Source organism: Arachis hypogaea, chromosome 4, assembly GCF_003086295.3.
Source record: "Arachis hypogaea cultivar Tifrunner chromosome 4, arahy.Tifrunner.gnm2.J5K5, whole genome shotgun sequence".
Taxonomy (NCBI): Eukaryota; Viridiplantae; Streptophyta; class Magnoliopsida; order Fabales; family Fabaceae; genus Arachis; species Arachis hypogaea.
In genome coordinates, this window is record NC_092039.1 from 49,763,467 (window position 1) to 49,772,435 (window position 8,969).

Genomic DNA, 8,969 nt, shown 5'->3' on the forward strand with positions numbered 1-8,969 from the left:
TAAACGAAGACTTGAACAAAATTCAAAACTGTTGAAAGTAGCATCAGGCAAATGAATCAAGCCGTTCATGTCAAAAGAATACAAAAGTACCAGACAAACACAGACAAGTATGATATGAAAATAAAAGTTCTAATAATAGCCAGCTTCCAGAGGCTACCAGGTTCAGCCCGCAAAGCTGGGAACTACTTTGTTTATCAAAATAAAGTTTAAACAAGGAACTAGAAGAGCATCAAGACATCATTCACAAAATAAAGTGTTTTAAAATAAAGCCCACAAACCGGGCAATTTACAACAGAAAGAAGGAAATTCAGCTAACATCCGAAGGCTTCTCAGGAGTCAACTTGGGGTGAGGAAGGTCGAGTCTGAAGAGGCACCGATCATCGTCCCATCATCCGGTTCAGGATTGGCAATTCGGTTCCCCCTGGGCGGTTGATCTCAGCAGTGGACACCGGAGAAGTTGGCGCAGTAGAAGTCTTGGTAGCAGGCAGTGAAGGACGATCATATCATCATCATCAGGATTGTCAGGGACAATCTTACCATCCTTACATGTTATCCAGGCTAATAAGGGAAAGGTTGAGATTTGGTGCAAGAACTTGAAATTGCTCCTTCAAATTCTCATAAGCAGCAGTAACACTGCCTACAAGATGACTTTGAAGTTCGGTATAATCGGGCCCGGACAGATTCCAAGCTGCCCCTGAGCTTCATCATCTCTCTATAAGTAGTAAATAGCTATCCTTATGTTTTAACGCCGTATCCTCGCCAGTTGCGCAGCAGCCGCCAGACTAATAGCCCGAGCTTTTTCCCCCTTAAAACTCATTTTCCAACTCGGGCACTTTCACCTCGAGCTCCTCCTTCAAACCCTTAATTCGGTCAAACACCGATTTTGCCTCCTCCATAAAGGCCTTGGTAGCATGGATAGGGAAGATCTTGAGCAGTCCGGTATAAAGCCGCTCCCATGTGCGCCAGCGTAATACCACTCCGAGTAATGTAGTCTAAATGACGAAGAATGGATACATTGTCAGTAGGCATGACACATAGGGAGCAATCTGTTGATCTACAAACCCAACAGCATCAAAGTCGGGAGCACCAAGATTAAAAGGCTCGACAGTCTGAGGTCTTTTTGGGAGGAGGAGCGGCAGAAGGAGAGGAGGTACTGAGCAGAAGTTTGTGAAGAATCAATCAAGGCGAACTCGAGGAGTGGGGGACACCTTCCTCGGCCCAAGAGAACTTGTGACTAAAGGCTTAGATGAAACCTAAGAAGATCCTTCCCCCGGCCGGCATTGGCCGAAGGCATTCTTAGATGCAGTAGCTTTCCTTGCCCTCTTAAAGCCTTCATGGATTCATTATTCTTAATCATCTATGCAAACACACATCACAACAGGAAACCAAACTACGAGTCAGAAAAGATCTCACAAGAGACAAACACGACAGCAAAACCAATAGAAAAATTGCCACTACCTCCAGCTCAGCTCAGAGGAGATAGGGGTTAGGCTAAAATTTCTTTGTGTCAGGATGAGGAGGCTCCCCCCCAGTTTTCGTTTAGCAGAGTCACAAAAGCTTGTTAAACCTCATTAACATCTCCACGGTACTGATACATCATTCTTTTGCCTCTAACGGAAAGGGGCTATCATTCTCATCAGAAAAAAGGGCCGAGTCCTTTAACAGTCGGACCTAAAAAAGTAATTTTTGAAATCACGAAAAGATCATCAAAACATGGAGAAACCCTTTTTCCCCAGGGAAGCTCGGAAAGAAACCCAGCGACTTTCTCTTCACTACACCAGACTTCTTCTCACGAACAGCAGCTGAAATATTTTTATAAAACCCAGGAATTAGGTGAAGTTGGGATGGAGCTACTTACAGGACCATAACAAGTTGTCTCAAGGGGGTAAAAGGAAGGGTAATATTTTTGGCTAAAAAAGAAGTCATAGCATAGAAAAAGGGGCGTCTCCGCAATCTGGGTAGAAAAGCAAACCTTTCGTCAGAAGTTGAGATACGAGCTCATAATTCTTCTCATCACTACGTTGTCATAATTCTATAAAACTGCCTATGTTGTTGACAAAAATCGGAGTCAACCAATAGACGGCATAAGAGGACCATAGAATTCCACCTAATCGGCCATGCCCTCAGGGACCTGGGAAAATGTTCTCAACAATATATTTTGTGAGAAGACATGGTTACTAGTCTACAAGAAGAAAAGAATATTGAATTATTCAAAACACCTCGGAAACCTAATCAACAACTCAGGTGTAAACAAAGACAACTCGAAAAACTAAAGCATATAGGTATCAAGAAGCCAGGCAAAAGCACAAAAGAAATCCTAGGACCCAATCCAAAAGGTCTTAGGGGGCATCCTTTGGAGGCAGAATAAGGACTCAGGGAAGCCTACAAGCCTACATTTCTACACATCCCAACAAGAAGACAAAGCCTCTATTTCAACAAGAACGACATTCGGAAAGGCCACAAACCAAATAAAGTCATCAAAATAAGCGTTCTGAGAAATTACGACTTTAGTCTACCCAACAGCAAGAACATGCTCAAGCGGAAAAATAGACAAAGAAGGCAGAATCTTTTCTTCAAAATCAAACAACCACTTATACAGAAACAGGCAACAAACACGCAAAACCCTAGAGACTTCAACCATTTTAGGAAACACCAGAAAGAAGAAACCAGAAATCAAGTGATGAAAAGCGCAGAAATATGCAAAAAGGTTCAAACTTTCCCAAAAAATTACTCCAAGTAAAAACCCTACTATACAGAAGACAAAACAATGCAAGAAAAAAGAAGATAAACCAACCTGAAGAAGGGAGAAGCGTAACAGAGGGAAGATCGAAAACGAAACTGTCGATGAAAACAAAGGGGCACTACGATCACCAAGCAACGCCGGCAAAAAGGAAAGATGCGAAAGGGACGAAACAACAGGCTAAATTATAAAAGTGAGAAGAAAAAGGAGAAGTTACAGAAAAGGAAAAACTGTTTTCTGTGTGTAAAGTTCAATAAAAGAAAGAGAAACGGGGGCATTGGAAAACACATTAATGAGGGCATTAAAACCCTCGCGCATTCCCAGGCTAGGACGCTAAATACAAAGCGCGCTGCTCTCAGAGGAAACGAGATATTCCGCATTCCAAAAAGGAACCCTACAAGGATAAGTCGACTAAATGCTCGAGCTCGGCTTCACCGAGAAGGTTTGAAAGACCTAAAACTAAGGCTTGAACCTCCAAGAAAAGACCGAGCTCGAGTAGGGGCACTGTTTCATATCCTGGGTCGAGTTATCTGACCTGGGCATGTTCTACAGTCAAAGTAACCGACCTCTTCAAGTCAGGACACCCCGGCTTCTTCTCAGAGAGTCCGGCCAAGTCACCAGGAAAGCCCAAAGAAGGGCCCAATGGAGAACATGACCCAAAAATCCTAAGGCAGCCCAAGCCTATAGAGATAAGGGCGGTTTCCCTTAAAGATAAGATAAGACGACCTCACCCGAAAGATAAGATAAGATAGGATAACTATTTATCTCCAGAAAGATACTCCTACCATTATAAATAACTGGAGCACCCAGGTATAACTCATACTCTGATTCTACTTAATACCTGCTTAATACCCTTGCTAACTTAAGCATCGGAGTCCCTTTGCAGGTACCCCCTACCCTCCGGCGATGAAGGATTAGCACATCACCAAGTCCAACAGATCAGACATCACAGCTCCGGACCTGCACAGAAGCTTTCGTCTGAGATCGACGGATCAGTTTCAGGTAACCCTCGGAACAGCTGGTTTGAAGCTGGCTAAAAAAGTCAGAGCCCAAAACTTATCATCTTTAGAAGATTCACAGGCTTGTCACCTCAAAATAGCAGGGGACTACCAAGCCAAAGATCCTGCTATGAAAAAGACTGGATAAAACAGGATAACTCAAGCAATTCCAGGAATATAAAATCCAATATATATCGGGAACAGAATCTCGAGCTACGTACTTCAAAATTAGCCAGCACCAAACCAGGGGAAATAATAGGAGCCTCACCAGGAAATACTGCAAAACCCGCAATCTCGAAAGATAAAAAAATCCTAGCTATATCAGGTCAGGATCAAGGATGGATGACTCGCATAATCAACTACCTCAAATCAGAGATACTCCATGCAGATAAGAAGAGGGCAAAGAGGTTAAAGCGGGAGGCACAGTATTACACCATCATAAACGACACTCTATACAAGAGAGGAACTTTGACACCTCTACTAAAATGTGTACCGACCTCTAACACAAAAGATGTCTTGGAAGAGATACATAGTGGCACCTGTGGGAACCATCTCGGAGCACGAGCCCTTGCTAAAAAAGTACTCCAAGCCGGATTCTTTTGGCCGACTTTGCAAAAAGAACCCACCGAGTATGTTAAGACGTGTCCACCATGTCAGAAACATGCCAACTTCCATGTCAACTAGAGGAGCTCATCAGCGCAACATCACCTTGGCCATTTACAAAGTGGGGACTCGACCTTCTCGGGCCCTTCCCCAAAGGTCGGGACAGGTTAAGTTCTTCATTGTAGGGGTAGATTATTTCACAAAATGGATAGAGGCAGAGCCCCTAGCCAATGCCACTGCCCAAAGAAGTCGGAAATTCCTATATAGGAACATTATCACGAGGTTTGGGGTTCCTTACTCCATCACCATAGACAATGGCACTCAGTTCACAGACGCAGGCTTTAGAAAATTGGTAGCCGACTTGAAGATAAAACACCAATTCACATCCGTGGAATACCTGCAGGCTAATGGACAAGCAGAAGCTGCCAATAAAGTCATACTAGTTAAGATTACCCGACTTCTTTATAAAAGAGGTCGGCCAAACCGCTACAGAGGCCCAAAAGGCCCAAACAGAGGAACACGACCCAAATCTAAAGGCATCCCAAAGCCTAGAAGGATAAGGGCAGTTCCTTAAAAAATAAGAGGACCTTACTCAAAGATAAGATAAGATAACTATCTTATCTCAAAGAAAGATCATCCCCGCCATTATAAATATACTGGAGCACCCAGATATAACTCATACGCTGATTCTACTAAAAACCTGCTTAATACCCTTGCAAACTTAAGCATCGGAGTCCCTTGCAGGTACCACCACCTCCGGTGACGAAAGATCAGCACCACCACTAAGTCCAACAAGTCGGACATGGCGGCTCCAGCCACCATCATCAAGTCAGACTCAACTGCGCTGACCAGTACAGAAGATTTCATCCGAGATCGACCTACAGTTTCAGGTAACCCTCGGAACAGGTCCTTAGCTTGATATCTCCCTGCAGGGCTTTGCTAATAAAGTAGATAGGTTGTTGCCTACCTTTGTCTTCCCTAACTAATGCCGAAGCTATTGCCCGATTTCCTACTACGAGGTATAAGATAAGTGGTTCTCCCTCCCGTGGTCGGGTAAGAATAGGTGGTTGTCCCAAAGATCTTTTGAAATCCTGGAAAGCCTGTTTGTACTCTGTCGTCCATTCGAACCTCTTTCCCTTCCTTAATGTGGCATAAAAGGGGAGAGATCTTATGGCTGATCCGGCTAGGAATCTGGACAGGGCTGCCAGTCTTTTGTTGAGCTGTTGTACTTCTTTGACACAGGTCGGACTTTTCATATCGAGTGTGGCCCATCATTTATCTGGGTTTGCTTCAATTCCTCTTTCTGTGAACATAAAGCCCAAGAATTGCCAGCCTCTACTGCAAAGGTACACTTTGCTGGGTTAAGTCGTATCCCATGTTTTTGTATGGTGTCGAATACTTTGGTGAGGTCGGACCGTAGTGATTCTTCATTCTGTGTTTTTACCAACATGTCATCTACATACACCTCCATTAGTTTCCCAATGTGTTCTGCGAAGACTTTGTTCATCAATCGTTGGAAGGTAGCTCCTGCGTTTTTTAGTCGAATGGCATGACGACATAATAGTAGTTTCCCTTTGAGGTTAGGAATGAGGTCTTTTCTTGATCAGGTGGGTACATCGGGATTTGATTGTATCCTGAATGAGAGGTACTTGTATCCGGAGGAGGTATCCACTAGAGTGTCGATACTTGGGAGTGGATAGGGATCTTTTGGGCAGGCTTTATTGAGATCTATGTAGTCGGTGCACATCTGCCACTTTCCATTTGACTTTTTTACCAAGACAATGTTGGTAAGTCATAGTGGGTATTTGACTTCTCTTATAAATCCTGCCTCCAGCAGGGCTTGTACTTGTTCTACCACAGCTTGGAACCTTTTCGGTCCGAGTTTCCTATGGCGTTGCTGTACTCGCCGAGATCCTGGGTATACCGCCAATTTGTGGCACATTAGTTTAGAGTCTATGCCTGGCATGTCTGCGGCTTCCATGCAAAGAGGTCGGCGTTATCCTTTAGGAGTTGTATCAGAGACTCCTTTATGTCTCCTTTTAAGGCCGCCCCGATTTTTGTTATTTTATCTGGGTTATCTCCGATCTGGATTTCCTTGATCTCACCCTCGGGTTGTGGACGGAGTTCTTCCCGATCCTGAACTCCTCTGAGTTCGATGGTGTTGCTTTCTTCTCCTTTGCCTCTAAGGTTTAGACTCTCGTTGTAATAACGTCGCGCAACTTTCTGGTCTCCTTTTATTGTGTAGATCCCTTCTACAGTTGGGAATTTCATGCATAGATGGGGAGTCGAAACTACTGCGGTAAGTTGACTAAGTATTGTCTGACCTATCAAGGCGTTGTAGGCTGAGTTCATGTCGACTACGATGTAGTCTATGTTGAGTGTCCTTGATCGAGTTCCCTTTCCAAAGGTTGTGAGTAGTGAGATATATCCGAGAGGTTGGATTGGAGTGTCTCCTAGTCTGAACAAGCTGTTCGGATATGATCTGAGCTCTTTTTCCTGTAAGCCGAGTTTGTCGAAGGCAGATTTAAACAATATATCTGTGAAGCTTCCTTGGTCCACTAGCGTATGGTGGAAATTAGCATGGCCAGTACGATCGTAATGACCATGGGATTATCTTGTCCCGGCATGATGCCTGCTGCGTCCTCTTGGGTAAAGGTGATAGTAGGGTGGTCGGGTGATCCTTCTCCTCCCCCAACATGATATATGATAAACCACTATTTTATGGTTAATATTGTGTTTAATTGTGTGGTTTTATCAAGTCTTCACCCACTTATTCATATGATTTGCATGTATTTACAATTCCTTCCTAAATTAGTTCTGTGATTGAAAAACTTGCTTCCTAAAGATCTTTTAACTGTATATTTTTATTATCCTTTATACCATTCAATGCTGTGATCCGTGTGTTAAGTGTTTCAGGCTTCATAGGGCAGAAATGGCTTAGAGAATGGAGAGGAAGCTTGCAAAAATGGAAGGAACACAAGGAATTAAGGAGATGACCAGCGAGAAGCGACGCGGACGCATGGCTCACGCGACCGCACGCAATAGAGAAAAATCGCAGTGACGCGATCGGTGCTGGATGCGTATGCATATGTTGGAGTTTGCGCAAATGACGCGAGCGCGTGCCTGACGCGCACGCATGGAGAGAAAAATCGCTGAATGACGCGTACGCGTGATCGACGCATACGCGTGACATGCGCGATCTGCAGAAATTACAGAGTACACTGGAGACAATTTTTGGCCGCGTTTTTGACCCAGATTTCGACCCAGAAAACATAGATTAAAATCAGGGAACATGTAGAGACTCAAAATATCATATCATACACCTAATTTTAAGTTTAGATGTAGTTTTAGAGAGAGGCTCTCTCCTCTCTCTTAGGATTAGGATTTCATCTTCTTCAATCACAGGTTCAATGTTCCTTTTATTTATTTTCTCAATTTGGTTTATGAACTCTTTATGTTTAGATTGATTTTCTATTTAATTGAGGTATTTCAAACATATGACTTTTATTTAGTTTCTTTATTCTTGGCTCCAGTTGATTAATTGGTGACTCTTGAGTTGTCAAACTCATCGTGATTGATAATTGGTATCTTTGCTGATTGATTTAGATCCCTATAACTCTAGTCTTTCCTCAGGAGTTGACTAGGACTTTAGGTGTTAAATTAATTTATCCACTTGACTAACCTTCATAGTTAGAGGTTAACTTAGTGAGCAATAATATAACTCTGATCACCATTGATAAGGATAACTAGGATAGGACTTCCAGTTTTCATACTTTGCCAAGAGTTTTTCTTAGCTATTGATTTATTAATTCCTGCAATTTATTTCTCTTGTTCAAACCTTTTCAAAACTCTGAAATATACCTTTGCATAACAAATAATAATTCATACTTCCCTGTATTCCTTGAAAGACGACCCGAGGTTTAAATACTTTGGTTATCAATTTCAACGGGGTTTGTTACTTATGATAACCAAAACTATTGTAAGAAAGGAATTTTTGTCGGTCTAGAAGCTATACTTACAACGGGAATTTATTTGTGAAAATTCTAGATCACGCAAGAGTTTCGTTCTTCAATATACTTCTTTAAGGTGCCTTTTGCGAGATGATTTTGAGATTTTCCTCCTGCGAATCCTTTATCATGTGAACGTGTCTCTCCGGGGTGCAAGGTGGTCATTCAGCTCGTCGACCTCTTCGTCTCTTCTTCTTTTTCTAGGTTCATCCGTTTTGTTAGCTAAGTACGATCTAGTCGCCCCTCTCTTACCAATTTTTCTATGACATTCTTTAAGTCGAAGCACTCGTTGGTGGGATGTCCATAGATTCGATGGTATTCACAGTATTCTGTCCGATTTCCCCTTTTTTTACTTTTGATTGGGCGAGGTGATGGATCTTCTCAGTGTAGCATACTTCGGTAAACGTCCACAAGAGACACCCGAAGAGGGGTGTAACTGTGGTATTTTTAGGCTTCTCTCCGTGCTGATCTTCTTTTTTCTTAGACTCTTTATCCTTATCCGGGAGGAGTAGGAAAATCTGGGTTTTGCGGTCTCCCCAGCCGAGAATTTTCTTCCATGCTGATATACTTCTTAGCTCATTCCTGCACTTCATTCAAAGATGTTAGGTGTTTCTTTGATAT